The sequence below is a fragment of the Engraulis encrasicolus genome, chromosome 23 (assembly GCF_034702125.1).
Source record: "Engraulis encrasicolus isolate BLACKSEA-1 chromosome 23, IST_EnEncr_1.0, whole genome shotgun sequence".
Classification (NCBI taxonomy): Eukaryota; Metazoa; Chordata; class Actinopteri; order Clupeiformes; family Engraulidae; genus Engraulis; species Engraulis encrasicolus.
In genome coordinates, this window is record NC_085879.1 from 39,056,206 (window position 1) to 39,073,705 (window position 17,500).

The 17,500-nt window shown below is 42.9% G+C and overlaps 1 protein-coding gene across 6 annotated transcripts in view; it reads left to right on the top strand.

The window, feature by feature from the left end:
* diaph2 (diaphanous-related formin 2) overlaps positions 1–17,500 on the top strand; it is a 642,359-nt gene that overhangs the window by 392,317 nt on the left and 232,542 nt on the right. The gene's annotated exons all lie outside the window — the stretch shown is intronic.

The window sequence follows — 17,500 nt, forward strand, 5'->3', positions numbered from 1 at the left end:
GTGTGTGTGTGTGTGCGCGTGTGTGTGTGTTTGTGTGTGTGCGCGCATGTGTGTCGTCCCCGATTTGCTTGCACAATGACTCACCTCCCTCCCCTGCACCAGATATTGGACTTGATTGGTTCCCCTTACTCTGCATTAAGGCTCATCACGGCCTGACTGTGATATACAGGCCGCTGAACTCCGCCAGACACGCGTTGCATCGCCATCCATCTGGTGTCTATATGAATCTGCCGATGCAACGCTGTTACACGCGGCACGCCGAGCAATCACATCGGAGCTGTCATGGCAAAGGGACTCTCGCTCTGTCTCTCTGTCTCTCCCTTTCTCTCTCTTGCCCTCTCTCTCTGGCTGGCCTTCTTTCTTTTCTCTCTCTCTACAGTATCTCTCTATCTCTCTTCCTCTCTGCTTATCGACCTCTCTCTCTCTCTCTCTCTCTCTCTCTCTCTCTCTCTCTCTCTTTCTCTGTCTTGCCCTCTCTCTCTCTGGCTGGCCTTCTTTCTTTTCTCTCTCTCTCCAGTATCTCTCTATCTCTCTTCCTCTCTGCTTATCGACCTCTCTCTCTCTCTCTCTCTGTTTCTGTCTCTCTCTCTCTCAGCCTCTCTCATGGCCATCCACCCCACCAGGGGGGATGTCCACCCCCTGCAGGCAGTCCTCTTCTCAGAGCTTCTGATCGCAGTTTTATTCTCAAAGGGAGCATCAGTTTGCTGAAGAAAGGGGGAGAAAGAAAAAGGGAGCATGACTGACAAGAGAGAAGGGGTCATCACTGAATGTCCTGACCTGTTTTTATTTAATCTATTTTTGTTCCCTGTGCACAATCTCGCTCGGCCTCTCTCCAGCACATACATACATACATACATACTACACATGCCGTGTCCTCACACCCCTCCTCCTAGACGTGTGTAGTACACATCCCACACAGCCTTAAGCGGCGTACACACACAAAGCTAGCTTTTCGCTTGCTCGCCTACTCGCCACTCTTTCATGGAACGTTCGCTGAAAGTTCCCGCGGCTTTAACTGCCAATGGACAGCCGAGAAGTACCGAACTCTGCATTCCAATTGGTTACTCGCTTACTCGCCTCGCTCGAAGATAAAATATTTTCAACTCGGAATCCGCCCACATCGCATCGCTTGTACAGTACTCGCCTGCGAGTCTCGCTGGGACACATTGACATTCTATTGAGTTCATTCGCTGAGCGAGTAACTAGCAGCGACGTGTGTGTACGGCCCTTTAAGCCGAAAGTATAAGTAAGTAAAACAAATATAAAGTATAGATAAGAAAGTATAAATAGAAAGTATAAATAAGTAAAACAAAAGCCACCACCTCCCTCCCCTCCCTTCCCTCCCACCTTCCCACCAGGCCCTTCAGGCAAATCTATCACGTAAGAAAAAAAAGAAACATTTATTATTAGTGTCAGCTGTGCGGAGGAGGTGACGGACGGCCGCTTTGCTGGCTTTTAATAGTGGAAACGTGCCACCGTCACGGAGCCAAAGGTTCCTCCCCTCTTGCCACTGTCAGGAGCGAAATGAAAAAAAAAAAAAAAAAGAGTAAAGAAATGCAGGTGCCGGACACTGAGGGAGAACAAACGCCCTGGGGGCTGCATTGTTGCTGCTTTGAAGACAAGGCACGGAGTTTGAAAGGAAAGGGGGGGTGATGGAGGGTGATGGGGGGGGGGAGCTTACGCGGCTCAGTGGTTTAGTAAGCTGCCAAGCGCAGGCATGACGCAGGCACGTGCGCGACCAAGCGGGCCGCCATTGTTGCCAGGGCAGGGCCAAAGTGCTCATCTCCACGTCATTTATTTATTTTATTGTGTTGTTTTGGGGGTTTTTTGTTTTGTTTTCAGAGGCGACGTGCAGCCGGTGGTTTTATTGCCGTGCGTTCTTTTGTTTACCGTCCGTCCGGACAGGGGCCACAAACCCAAAGGTTGCAGATTCAAACCCCCCGCAAACAAAACACCAAACACCCGCTCCCTTTCATGCCTTTATTGTCTTCATCTAGCACTGAGGATTGCACTATTTTACCCTTTAAAGCAACTGACACTTGGCTGACATTAATCTTAGTCAGTATGAAAGCTAGTATGCAGCAGGTGGGAAGAGGGTAGAACTAATGGAGTGAATCGCACGGATGAGGGGTTGTTTTTTTTTTCCCCTTCTCTTTCTGCATTGCCTTCTCCATATAAATGTAATAAATGCTGAAGGACTGGTTTGTGTTGTAGATCATCACATCACACACACATGCGCCACAATTCGCAATATTTTGTAAATTGTGTGGCGCCGTATAAGTTCCTGACTTTTCGTGATAATTGCCAGTAAACTTAAGAGTTCCCGCTCAAGGCATGGCTAGCAGGGGAATTGCTGTCTTCTCTCCCCCCCTACTCGAACGTTCGAGCCTCCCACAGACCTTCCATGCAGCTCGTCCTGCCCGTTGGACTTGGCAAGTGTAGGGGGCCTGGCGCTTGGGGCAGACGCAGGGCTTAACTGTTACCGTGGCAGCGTTTGTGTCCATGCGCCTCCATAGCAATCTGCCAGCATCGTGTTCCGCAAAGCCAAACAACGCATAGATCCTTAATGAGCTCTCTGAGGCCGTGCTGTCTGGCTGATATTGATGAGAAGTGCATATAGTATGGAGTGTCATGGCCTGCACCGTGCACAGCCTGTTAGGTCAACACACTGTGTCATTGCATTGCTGTTTGTTAGACATTTTTGTGTTGTTTTGTTGGGCTTTTTTGTTTTTTTTGCTCTTGTTGTATATCTACAGTATGCCCTTTTGAAATTTCAAGATGTCCAAACTGACTCAGTTATGCAAATCAAATGCATGATTTTACAACACCAAACTGCATGAGAGATGTCGTATTTTGTTTTATTTGACTTTAATGCTGTGATTAATGTTTATTCCTGGAGAATAGCGTTTTGAAGCACTTGGCACTCTTTAATTGGGGCTGAATGATGCTGATTAATATGTTATGGCAGATTCGGAAAGACTTTCACGTACATGACATCACGTACTGTATATGACATTGTTGCAACAGTCTCTACCTCTAAAACACATATAAAAGTCCAGGGAGATAATTATTCTAGCAGTGTGAATTTGCTCAAGAACTATCTTTCGCCACCATATATATTTATTATTTTTTCCATTTAATGAGCCTACAGCATAGCCACTGCGACAGAGGGCTAAAGTGCACTAATCTGCACTGTAATATACTCTACTTTTTATGCTAACTACCGCTCTCTGTGTCATATTTAATGGAAATCTCACACCTGGAGTTTGCTTTTTGGCAGCTCCTTAACACATTATTGTCCAGAGACGTGGAAAGTAAATTGAGGTAAGTTCTTATTGAGAATCACGTCGCATTGAGTCACAAATGTATGTGGATATGTTTGTACATGTATGCATATGAATTTATCTGTTTTTAAATTAATGAACATGTAACTAATCGGGGTTAAAGAACAGGATGTTTGCCATATGGTGCTACAAAACTTGCCTCGAAGGAAACAACTTTTTCTCTGTCATAAAACTTCATCTACGCCCCCACATATTAAGGCTCCAACACTGTGAAAAGATGCTTCTGAATAGCACACTCTATATCCTTAGAAACTCAACCATGTTCTGCACTTTCAAGCAGAATCTTTTTGTCACATTTTCTAAATTGTAAGAAAAGTTTTTTCACTTTCTTTGTAGTCCTTGCAAGAAAATTGCCACCATCACATCCAGCTACAGACAGACAGATGCACTTACAATTGCACAGGCCAAATGCACAGCCTTTAGTTACTTTACACATGCATACATGCACCCACTCACACACACACACATGCATATACACACGCATGCCCACACACACACGTGCAGACACACACATGCGGACACACACATACGCGTACACGCATGCGCACGCAAAATGATGTATACCTTTTAACATGTATGTACATGAGGCACTTCCAGGGTTTGTTTGTGTGAGTGTGTTTATGTGCATGCACTCTGAATGTTTGGGAGCCGTGCACTCGCTGCTTACTGGCTGAAATCACGCCAGAGGCGTTGTTTTGCTGACTACAAGAGAAATGGATTTAAAATGTTTGATGTGTTTAATATTAACAGATATCTCTTTCAAAAGGAAAGGCTAATGACTACATGGCTCGTCTGCTATTAATTAGTAATTACTGTGTGTTGTGTGCAAATGTGATGTAGAAAGGAAACTATTAAAAACGGGAGCAATGAAGATCTGAGGAAATCGGAGAGCTTAATATCAAAGAGTATATTCTTTATGTAACATAGAGGATGAATTCGTAAATTGGAGGGTGTATATGTTGTTTTATGCATAACGCTCTCCTCACTCGCTCTTGCTTTCTTCCATAATGATGCACTGTGAGTTAGCACTCTTCTCTCTTGTATTATTCACTACATAATACCGGCCTCTTAATTTCACTTTCGGCTCATTGGCGAGTATTTTTTCAAATGTTATCGTAAAAAGAGAATGATCTAAGTGAGCAGGGGGAAAGCAAACAGCGGATATGAATGTGGGGAAAGCAATCTTTTTTTTTTTTTTTTTCTACGTAGCTGACTCTCTTAACTCGCTACTACTGGATGCATAAAGAGGAAGACACTGTCAGTAGTAGTGTGTGTGAGAGACCACAGGATTTCCCTGGATATTATTTCAGTTTTTAGTTTTAATCTTCATAATCTTCATCATATTGAGTGTTTATTCTATCAAAAGTTACTCATACACTCCCACTAAAGCTGGATTATGGGTAATCCATGCGAAGGCTGGAGCCAGCAGAATAATTAGATGATTGTCATTCCGCTCGGCTCTGCTCTGCTCTCTTCGCCTCTCTCAGCCCCCTCGGATCAGACGCCTGTCCTGCCCGTCACTGTCCCTCTCTTCCTCTCCTCCTCTTCCCTTCCCCTCCTTCCCCTCTCTTTCCCTTCTCTTCCTTTCCTTTCCCTTCTATTCCTTTCCTTTCCTTTCCTTTGCTTTCCTTCTCTCATCTCTCTCTCTCTCTCTCTCTCTCTCTCTCTCTCTCTCTCTCTCTCTCTCTCTCTCTCTCTCTCTCTCTCTCTCTCTCTCTCTCTCTCACGGTCTTCCCCCCACACCCTCTCTTTCCAATCAGCAGTCGCTTTGCACAAAACACCCCAGAGCTTCTCTCAATTTACTCCTAACAGTGTCCATTACTGTTCCCATCTCCTGTCCCCCTTGTTGCAGTCTCAGGACACAACACAGGAACTCTCTCTCTCTCTCTCTCTCTCTCTCTCTCTCTCTCTCTCTCTCTCTCTCTCTCTCTCTCTCTCTCTCTCTCTCTCTCTCTCTCTCTCTCTCTCAGTGCAGTGACTTGTCCACGGCCTGCAGTTTCATTTTCTTGTTCCACACCCCTGCTTTTGCTTCATCATGTTTTTACCATGCCGTTTCTTAAACAACACTTTTTTTGTTGGTCAGTTTGTTTGTTTCTTTGTTTGTTTGTTTTTGTGATGGCTGGACCTTTTCCATTGCTTTACCTCCAGGCAAGCGTTCATCTTTACGTGAAATTTGGACATTGCACTCATTTTTTGTTTTGTGTGCAGTCAGTGTATGAAGCCTTGTGCGATGTCAGTGTACTGTAAATAGTTACTAAAGAAAGACACATCCATTAGGAAGCTAGCAGTTATGCCAATAACTCTACTGTGTGATGCTTGGAAGGCACGTTGTTTACTTTTCAGCCAAATGAAGTCTGGCGGCAGATGGCATCTGTTCACCTTTTCCTCGACTTAAGGCTTCTGAATAGATACAGTATGTGTGCAGCATCGAGCACATTGCTCTTTGTGTTATGGAATGTGAGCCCTTCAGAGCCTCTGAATAGATAAACCTGTACTGTACACCATTGAACACCTGCATGGCCTTCGGGTTTCTATAGATGCATTATGAAGCTCAACTAGCAAGCGGGCACCTGCATCAGAACGTCTTACTGAGTTCCTGCTGAAACACCATCAGCTAACATATCTCGCACAGGCACCCAAACTGACCCAACTGGCATGAACTTACGTATCTGGAACCATGCGTAGTTGTGCTAGTAGCTCCATGTTAAGCCCACTACAGCTCATTTGCATTGCTTATTTCCATCTACCCGTTCGGTTCACCAACAGACTCCGGCCGTCACCCGCCCACACGCTTTTGCTTCGCACTCTTCACAGTGGCGGTAGCCCTACCATTACTCTGCCGTGGCCGTGGCCAGGGCTTTTTTTTTGGTCTGTGCCCTTGCTTGTTATTATTGTTTATCTTGTTTGTCAATCACCCAGATCACCCGTCCCGTCGTGCCGCACCGCACCGCGCCGTGGACCTTCATCCATATTCATCGTCGCTCATTACCTGGCGCTGCTCGTTGGCCGCGGGGCCTCTGCGGCCGTGCCAACCTTTTGTTGCGTGAGGACTAACAACAGGTGACGAGGGGCAACCTGGCCCATCTTTGCCCACATCATTTGCATGGTGTTAAAGCAGCGCGCATATGGGGACAGGGCGCAGACTCCGAATAAGTATGGAGGAGCACCACAAGCCCTCTGGATTACTACTTAGGTTGAGGATGCTGCTCTGGCCTGGCTCTGGCTGCCGTGCGGTGCTGACGACCCCCCCTTGAGCCTAATTGGGGCTCGATTTTGGCTCTGTGTTTATGGGCCCCCATCTGCATGAAATGCTAATTCAACAGGCTGATCTGAAATACATTATGCAGTTCAAGTGGGGGGGAGGAGGAGAAGGAGAATGCGGTGGAGGTGGAGGTTGAGGAGAAATACAAAGCCTCCCAAATGCACCGTGTTAAAAAAAATAAAATAAACATTGGAGAGGAGTGTAGAGAACACTCAGCAATTGCCCTCCCAAATGAAAAGGCAGGAGTTAAGAGTGATGGTAAAAATATATTTTTTTATAATTTTATCATTTTTTAGGAACAGCCGAATTTAATGCATTACACTTTTGCAAATTTCCAGTTTTGTGTTTGCGTATCTGTGTGTGTAAGTGCAAGTGTAAATGTGCGTGTTATCTGTCTGTCTGCCTGTCTGCCTGTCTGTCTGTCTGCCTGTCTGTCTGTCTGTCTGTCTGTCTGTCTGTCTGTCTGTCTGTCTGTCTGTCTGTCTGTCTGTCTGTCTGTTTGCCTGTCTGTCTGTGTGTCTGTCATAGAGAAAGAGAGAGTGAAAGAGAAATGTTGCTACAGTACTTGCAAGCTTCAAGGCTGACGCTCCATCTGCAGTATGAAACACAACGCCTTTTTCTTCCTCTCTTCTACTACTCACGACAGATGGACAACCACTTATGTGCAAAAAAAAAACAGATCTGATGAGCAGTGAAAGAGAAGAGGAACCAAGCAAGGAAGTGTTCCTCGCAACTACCACACTGATTTAATCATGCCACTCATAAAAAATGCGACGCGAACGTTGGGTAACGATGCAGAAAATCCATCGGGTCACCTACAAAATCCTTATGAAAGACACAGGCCGCAAGCCTCTTAATGCCATAATTCAGTGTGGTTTTCTACAGAAAAGAAGCCAGCAACCTTATATTAGAGGAGGGGAGAAAGGCTGGGAGCAGAGAGAGAAGCCGCCACGGGTCTCTTCACCCCTTCTGGTGCTATTCTCATAATCCTCCAACCGGCAAAATCTGGAGACAAATTTAACTGACTGCACAGGTGCTTGCTCGCTTTTTTTCGCTCACTCCACAATTCCAGATATTTCTTTTGAAACACACAAAAAAAGAAATTAATGTCATGCCCGTTCTGTCACTTTGCCAACTCTATCCCTCACCACCTTCAATATAATCCATTTTTTTACTCTCTTTCTTTCTCCCTCTCTCTTAGTCTCTGCCTTATTTCTCATTTACTTTAATGCGATTGCAGAATCTGTCATCCCTGGTTTGTCGCCTGTCAGTCGAGCGCACTGTCGAGCCTTCGTTCGTCACACACTAAAGGTGTTAGGTTGATTTGGTGTAATGCTGATGGCTGCCGGATTATGCCTGAGGGGTGCTCTGTATAGATTAGTCTAATGCAAAAAGCAACAGCCCACAAAGGTGTTGTACATGCCAGGTAAGTAAGGACACTTTTTTTGACGTCCTGTCTTTGCCTGAAGTTGAGTGGATGTAAAAAGCTTTCCCACCACATTGGCTATCTTTCAATTGTTTCTTTTTATAACACCCTCAACCAAAAAAACAACAACAACAACGACAACAATAAACAAACAAACAAAAATCATAAATGAAGAAGCACCATGTATGTTATTACATCCCTCCCCCTCTTTTTGCCTTTGCTCTTGCACAGTACGTTGCAGTGATTATTACATAAAGCGGAATGAAGGAGGTTAAAATGTGTTTCGTTGTTGTTTTTAAAGCATTATTATTATTATTATTATTATTATTATTATTATTATTATTATTATTATTATTCTCTCCCTAAACCAAGTGATGGGAAGCAGCTGTTTCTTGGCTGTCCTCTATTTATAGAGCCCTATGCTAAATCCCAGTAACCCTTTAATAGGATAAGCACCAGTTTCCTAGATGGATGTCATGCAGGATTCAAGCAGTGGAGATGTGAGATGTTTGCTATATGCTGTATCGAATGTTGTTTTAGCTGGGATTGGCTGAGGAGGCTGTGATTCTGCCAGGTGTCCGCCCAGAGCTTGTGGCATCTTTTTTTTCTTTTCTTTCTTTTTTTTTTTGACCAGTGGTTCTCAACGTGTGGTCCGGGGACCACTGGTGGTCCATGAGAGAGCTCAAGTAATATTTGGAAAAATTTAGTCAGTGCTTCCAAGAAAAGCCAGCATATTCTATATTTATAACGTTATTAGAAGGCTAAACATAGCCGACACTCTTCTTTCACTACAATTATTTTATATGAAAAAAATAAGCAATCTGTATCTATATATGTAACACTTACAACTTCTAGTGTGAGCAAGCATGTCAGTTGACAGGTGGTCCCTGTGAAATAAATGGGACAAAATGGTTCTTGTTGGGGAGAAGTTTGAGACACTGTTTTAGACCCATCCTGAATGATGATAATGAGTCCCATCACATAGCTCACATGCTAAAAGTATGTGATGCCCATCATAGAATTTGACACATGTAAAAGAATTAAACCTTGAGAAAAATGTGTCTTACATGTTACATACATTATACTATATGTTTATGTATGTGTTTTTGCAAGATGTTTTTTTAAAGCACTGTTCTCAGAATTGACATTGGTAACCTGCTCTTGGCAAATTTCCCCTTTTTATGACGACAGTCATATGCTTCGTTGTTACTGTATTTGGACTTCTTTTTGAGAGGGAAGATCAACAAATTGCATAGTGAATATTCTGGCGTTATTGGTTCAAAAGCCAAAAAAGCCACACAAAAAAACCCTTTTCTGGCAATTTACGGCGAGCCTTGCCAGAGACATGCTGAGGCTACGTGGTGGGAAGATGACAGTCTAGTCTAGAAACAAAATTGTCTGCAAAGGAGGTAGCGGGATGAGGAGGTGGGGTGAGAGACAGAGCCACACACCATGCTGCTTCCCAAAATCAAGGAGAACAATCAATTAAACAGGGAAAAAAAGTCAAATCACATCTGTCAGTAATCGAAGAAGATAGAGAAGGAAAAAAACAACAACACAGACACATGGTCTTTCTGTATGACAAGCCCAGGAAAAAAGGAGGATAAGGAGGGAGAGAAAAAAGAAATACCATCACCCCTCCCCACTGCTCATGAAGCCCCATGGGGAGCGTTTGGGAAAGAAAACATTGAGTTGCGGTACATATTCATCGCCAATGAGTCTCCGAGACTCAATCTGGAACAAGGATCCCTTTGATTTTGAAGTCCTTTGTTGGTCGGAGATTGTGCTTTTCTTTCCTTTTTTTGGTTATTGACTGTGCTGTCCCTGTGTCTGTAATTTGAGATTTGTTGATCTCCCACAATTGTCGGACCTTGCTGCTGGGAATGGGCTTTGTTGAACACAGATAGATGTACGCTGAACAAATTTGCCATAGGCCAACAGGGCAACAGGGTGAGGGGGGAAAACATGCATGGTATAAAATGACCAGTGGAAACCAACCTGTTCTGTTGTCAAAGGCTTTCATTGCTGAAGGTCACAATTATGTTACCTGACTCCCACCCTCTTGTATAAGGGAACGCCCCCGCGTGACGTTGCTGAACACAGCCACATGATGTAAATCAGATTAACAATCATGGTCTCTGTCACACATATTATACATACATTCATACGTGCATGCATGCATGCAACAAAATAGTACATTATTTATATTTTCATATTATATATTACAGAATGTATCCATATTATGTCATTAAATATGTTTGTAGAAAATTGAAGAAAAAAGCTGAGAAGGTATTATACGGTTCCGCACATGTAGTTTTGACATTTGAGATTTGTCATTAACCTGGTCAAGCAAGACAGCACCAACATGTGAAGAGTTATGTAAGAAAAACAATATGTTGAACGGAAGTACAAAACATTATAGCCCTCAATTATAAGTGTTGATATGGGGGCCCATTTACAGACAGAAACAGCAGGCGCAAAACATGCAATTGTGGATCAGATTGTGGTAATCAGTAATTATTTTTCAATTATGAGTATGTGTCTCTCCCTCTAATTACAGACTTAATGTTCATACTAATATGCCAGAATCAATTTGGCACTCTTCAAATATGTTACTTCTGTATCGCGGTGTTCTGAGGCTTATTATTAATTGGCATAGAATTAACGGTCTGAATATTCATTGGAATTTAAAAGCCCTTCATTTTATGTTCAGTGTGTCTCGGAAAGCATTTATGTCTATGGCGTTTGTCGTCACCCACGTTTGTCTTCCTGGCTATACTTAGACTATTAGCTGCAGTTGGTTAGGGAGAAGAGGGACCTAGGTTATATGAAATGCACTTACCTTGCCATGGCTATGCGTACCTGAGCACAAGGTGTCAAGCTGTTAGAACAAAAAAGATGTAATTCACAGTCTAACCAGCAAGAGACTCTTTTTTCACAGCCCTGGCTGTCTTAGGTGCTGTTTCCACGTAGCAGGATATTTTTTTAGCAGGGTATTTTTTTCTCCTGCTAGGTGTAAACGCAACATGTGGATAAAAAAAATCCTTCATTGTAACAAATGCGTTTCAGCCCCTATACAGGATATTTTTTTCTCCTGCTTTTTATACCTGGATTTTTAAATATCTGCGACGTGGAAACGGAAGGCCAAAACCAATGCAAAACCAATACAAGCAGGAGAAAAAAAAAACAACATATAAAAATATCCAGCTACGTGGAAACAGCACCTTAGAAGTGTGGTTTTCAGAACAGAACATCAGCTGCTCCTCCTCTCTAAATAGTTGTCTCTATTTGCAGAGGTGGAAAGTAACTAATTACTTTACTCGCGTTACTGTAATTGAGTAGCTTTTTTTGTGTACTTGTACTTTTTAAACTCCTTTTTAAAATTTGTAATTTTACTTTTACTTAAGTACATTTTCTTTCAAGTAATGTACTTCGGTACATTTTACAGCACAAGGGTAACTGAGTAAAAAAAAAAAAAACCTCTAGAATTCTAGCCTAGTTTATAAAGACTTGGCGCGTGCGACCTGTCTGTCACTCAAACAATGATGGCTGACATGGAGGCTGAGTCACTTAACTCAGATGAGATCAACATTAGCTGTTCTTCCTCTAACCCAGTGCACCCCTTGCATATCTAGAGCCATAAAACGCTGATTGTTAAAAAGTTACTTTTTACTTTTACTCAAAGTACATTTTAAATTATTTACTTTTTACTTTTACTTGAGTAGATTCTTTTGATTGGTAAATTTACTAGTATTTGAGTACATTTTCAACAGAGTAACAGTACTTGTACTTGAGTACAATATTTTAGTACTCTTTCCACCTCTGTCTATTTGCCACATTCACGGATATGAAAACTGAAATGCAGTGCTGTACATTAGAACTGATCAACTTTTTCTTTTTTTCTTTTCTCTGTTTTCCTTTCTTTCTTTCTTTCTTTCTTTCTTTCTTTCTTTCTTTCTTTCTTTCTTTCTTTCTTTCTTTCTTTCGTTCTTTCGTTCTTTCTTTCTTTCTTTCTTTTGGTACCAACACCCCAACCCCAAGTCATGGTTGAGATATAGATGTGTGTGAACATTTCACATGTGAGACTAATATGGGAGCCCAAGCAAGTAATATAGATTCCCTTTAATGTTTCCTCATTAACTTGTTAATCCACTTGTTTACCTCTGCTACTGTTTACATTTTCCCTAATGGGGTAATCTGATTATCGCAGGAAGATACAGTATGAATGTACCACATGTGGCTGTCTACCTGCCCGCATGTCTGTCTCTTTGCCTATCTGCCAATCTGCTTGTCTGTCACCCTTGTGGATGTCTGCACCAGACAGAGTAAAATGCACAAGTGTGATTGTGTGTGTGTGTGTGTGTGTGTGTGTGTGTGTGTATGTATGTGTGTGTGTGTGTGTGTGTGTGTGTGTGTGTGTGTGTGTGTGTGTGTGTGTGTGTGTGTGTGTGTGTGTGTGTGTGTGTGTGTGTGTGTGTGTGTGTGCAGGTGTGTGTGTGTATGTATGTGTGTGTGCAGGTGTGTGAAGCAATTTTGCTCAGCGTATTGACCGACATGTCGTAAAGGAATCACGTGTTAGAGTGACAGCTGTGGAGAATGGCTCTCGCCCTGCCCAGGGTGACAGCCCAAAGGGGCTTGCTAATTATCTTAGCACACACTTGTGTCGTCATCTCTCTCCCCCCACCATCCCCCATCCAGATGCGGATCATGTCAACTGACTCATCTACGTCAGCTGTGTTTTTTTGTCTGTGTTTTTTTCCAAGTCTACCCGTATGGCGGCACATTTGTGTCACTTACACTGCACAGGGAGACGTGGTAGGCATGTGGGGAGGGGGTGGTGGTGTGGTGGTGGTGGTGGTGGTGGTGGGATAGAGCTCTTCTCCATAATTAAGCAAGCTATAGATTACTGAGGGAGTGTTCACAGCCATGGTGTTTAAGCTCAATAGCATTTGCACAAACAGATGCACATTACTGTACGTCTAACGCGCTTGCATAATTATGACACAAGCATGTCTCACTCTGTCCGTTGCATACACACTCCTACTTGCATGTCTAATTTTACAGCGTGTACTGTATGTATAGCACATCCATGCATAAAATATTTACAAAACACATGCACTGTACGTTCCTATTGGTGTTTGTTCAGCCTGCCTTATAGACAGTAAAGAATGCAGTGTTAATTTAACACTTAGAGAGTACTCTGGGACCAAACTACACTCTAGAAGATGTTAAATCAACTCTCTTAGTGTTGAATTAACACTGTATTTTTAAATGTGTAGATGTTTGTCTCAATCATGGAGAAGGGAGAATCAGCGGTACCTCTGATTGCCTGTCTCTTCCCCGCAAGCAGCTGTCGACAGATTCGACCCCAATAATCGGATTCTGTGAGCATTACCAACCATGATTGCTGCAGCTGAGTGGTTTGCTGCTGTGTTGTTGCGTCTCATTCAAAATCAATGATACATTGTTGAGGCGAGCTTTGTTCTCCAGCTGAACTGTCGGGCTAATATTTCTCAGACTCGCAGATAGACGAAAGCAAGGGTAAAAAAAAAGAAAACATAGCAGTAGAAGAAAAAAAGAGACGGAGAAGAGAAGAGACCATTTTGCTGGCGTAATCCCCACTAACGTGCTGGATCTTTGGTGAGCGCTTTTGCGGTCACTTTATTCGAGCAGGCTTCAAAGCGCTCAGATCAGTTATTTAATTTATCATCTGAGGCAATGGAGTTTGGCTGTATGGGTTACTTTGCTGCTTTCATAACGGCACTTGAGGAAGAATGGCTTCCCTCAACCCCCACATTTCAGGCCTCTTCACAAGTCATCTTCTGTCCGAAAATTGTTGCTGTAGCACACTTTAAAGACACATTGGTCTGGAAACATTTGAAAACAGCATTGTGTTTTTTTCCTTTTGCTATTATCATGGAAACGATAGGGTTTTGTTGTTGTAAATGTATGACTGCTACTGCAGAGATGGTAGTAGATGAACTATTGAGGTCTCTGCCTGTTTAAAATCAACTTCTCAGACAGAGGCAATATTGCCAAGAGAATTAGTTGTCGCTCCGAGAAGAAGGCCAAAAAAAAAAAAAAAAGACAGATCCTTGCTAAAGCTGGTCTTCCCTTTTGTTTGATAAAGAGACCCACGGTGACTATCACAGCTCTCGGGAGAGGGAGCGACAGCCGTTTTCAACGCCTCGGGACAAGATTGAAGTCAGACGAGGAGGTCCTGAAAGGATAAGGAATGATCAAATAAGCGGGTTTGGTCTCTCCAACAGACTTCTTGGGAGGTGGCGAGGTATCAATCACACATGGGCCCAACGAGCTCCGTGGTTAAGGGTGACTAAAGTGTCAGATCTTTCACTCCAGGTGCACGCAGGTTCCATTGTGATCAGGGGTTTAGCTGTGCCTTCCTGTCTCCCGTGAGAGACGTTTTTTTTTTTTTTTTTAAAAACATCCTAACCCTCACTCACTTCCAGCTTTCCCCTGCATGTCTTTACTTTTAGTTTTTACAAAGTAACAAACAAGTCGTGATTCACATATTTTTTCACATATTCATATATTGTGTGATTATTATAACATTCGGTTAGATAAAACACCCGCATCTATATTTCATAGTGGTCTCATAAGGATGCACCATTTCTGCAGTGGAATGCTTTATCATTCATCAAAAATCACTTTCTACCATAGTGCTACACCACTACGTCTCGGCCATTGCAATACCGGTAGCAACAAGCGTACTGTTTATCAGGGTGCCTGGTCTTACTGTTCTGCAAGCCTTATAATTTCCTTAAAGGTACACTGTGCAGGAAATGGTCAAAAAAGGTACTGCAAATATGGTGCTCATTGAAACTGGGTTGCCTATTGCCAAATTTGATCTTTACATTAAAGTTTACTAAGTAATAAACAAATATTTTCTAGTAAGATCCAAGTACAGTCATTTTTGCAGCTAAAAATGGCTATTTTTGGAAATTCAAAATGGCGGACCATGGAGAAGATCCCCCTTTTCATGTATGAAAAGTGCAATTTTTCCAGTCATAATGAATACTTAGAATTTGATGCTGGTGGTAAGTATTCATGATAAAGGTAACATTAGTGAATGGGCAGCATGAATTCTAGAAATAAATAACTAAAAATCTCACACAGTGTCCCTTTAAGACATTCAGTTCCAAAAGACACCGTTTCTGGTCGTTGTATTAATCAAGCTTTACCTTTTTCACTTGCCCCATAGCCCTCTGGCTGACCCGACACTTGGCCGCTGATGACTCAATGCAGTGCAGAGTGTGGTGGCCATCTTTCTGGCATCGATCTCTGAATCCGTATGTCTCTCTGTCACAGATGTATTGTTTTGTGCAATGACTTTTGAATGGGTGTTCAGATTAGCACCAAATCGTGTAGACCAACATTTTATAATATTGGGCACATGAAGTCATTCAATTTTGGAGGTCGACACTGTCAATATGACCGACTTTTTTCAAGATGGCCGTCTCCTTTTTGCCCCGTGGCCATCTGGCTGTCCCCCCACGCCTGGACACCAGGGTGGCCGTGACCCGGTGCCAATCGTGGTGCCCATCTTTCTGGCGCGTCCACAAGCCCCCAGTGGTAGACCTGGCCCAGCTCACATGTACCAGCCTTAATGAGGGAGGAAGCACGGGAAGGAGGGCGGTAGACGGAGAAAATGATGGCTCTCCCTCTGGTAACGAAGCGAAAAGCAAGCAGGCAGTCAAGGAAAGGAGAAAAAATAAGGCCACTACACTGTGCTATTGGTTTTTACTTGGCTGACCTTTATGGTTGAACACAATTAACATTTAAGGAAAATGAAGGGGTCTCGCAGTCTGCCTCACTGAAATCCCACCGGGTCCTCTTCCATCTCGTGTTAAGGGGTGAAATGTTTTTTTTTTTCTTCTCCTCTAGATAATTATCATGTTACTGACAAAATGTTTGACTAGCGTTGATGGTGGCGTCTGGTGTTACCCTTATTTTTTTTATAGCGTTGTTTTTGCTGGTGAGGTGAGATGCCATATTCTTTTTATGAAGGACACCAATTCATTAGCGAGATTAATTTGAAGGAATGTTGAGCATGTCAAGGTTGAAGTGTGTGTGTGTGTGTGTGTGTGTGTGTGTGTGTCTGTGTCTGTGTCTGTGTCTGTGTGTGTGTGTGTGTGTGTGTGTGTGTGTGTGTGTGTGTGTGTGTGTGTGTGTGTGTCTGTGTCTGTGTCTGTGTCTGTGTGTGTGTGTGTGTACGAGACATATCAATTAGTAAGAGAGACATGACACTTGAGGTTATTTTGCTTCCTCTTGTTGCTACACAGTGTTGCTGACAAGACTCTGCTTTGCATTCATAACTTTTATTTCACAGTATGGACACAGACATACTGTATGTGGAGATGTAATTATCATTGGTATATACCCCAGGCTCACAGTAATGCAGTGGTTCCCAACCTTTTTTTTCAGGGACCCATGTTTTTACCATTGTAAGCCTTGGTGACCCAACCGTGTGAGCGCCCGCAAAATAGAGAGTTACATGATACCCTCTGTTTCTGGCAAAAACTCAATTCGTCTTTGGTCAAATATAGAATATATGTTTAATGTAGCACTTACTTTGTGTTGCTTCTATGCTTATATTAGTTAAATAAATGCTTTGTCATTTATTCAACATATGCTATATATGGTATTTAAAATTAAACCGCTTAAAATCAAGAAGGCTTCGCGACCCTCTGTGGATCTTTGGCGACCCATAGGTTGGGAACCACTGCAGTAATGCATATCAAGGACTTGCTCAAACCACACGTACAGTAGCACACTTCAATGACCAAGTGAAATGAGTTACTCAGCATATGCTCCCCAGCATATGGTACTTCCTAACAAAAATTTAGGATTTAAGAGGCAGACAACAATGTGCCTCACCACGCCGCAATATCGAAAAGTCTGACATTTCCCAATGAGCAGTTGCAGTGAACATCGACTACTCTCTGTGGAAAGGCAAGATGGCGTCATTTTAGGCTCCTTGCTGAGAAGCTGGAGGCAGCATGCAGTCAGTGTATACCATTGTTTCTCAAACTTTTTCAGACCGAGGACCACTTTGTCTCCCAAAAAATGTTCAGGGACCACCTGTCAACTGAATTGACAGTTGACGAGTGCTAATTTGACACTGCTTATTTTGATGCAGATCACTTGCTTTTTCTTCACATTATAAGCTTGTCTTATTGTGGTAAAATATGACTTAAGCTATGTGCAGCTTTGTAATAATGTTACAAATGTAGCCTACTGCTAGCTTGTACATTAGAAATCTCCTCACGGACCACCTGAGCTTTGTTGCGGACCACCAGTGGTCCCCGGACCACACTTTGAGAATGACTGGTGTATACATACAGTGCCTACTGTACTGTATGTTGCCTATTATAAGATTAACATCAGATGCATATGCAGTTTATGCTCACCTCCCTCACTATACGCTATATGGTTTATGTGTAGGCC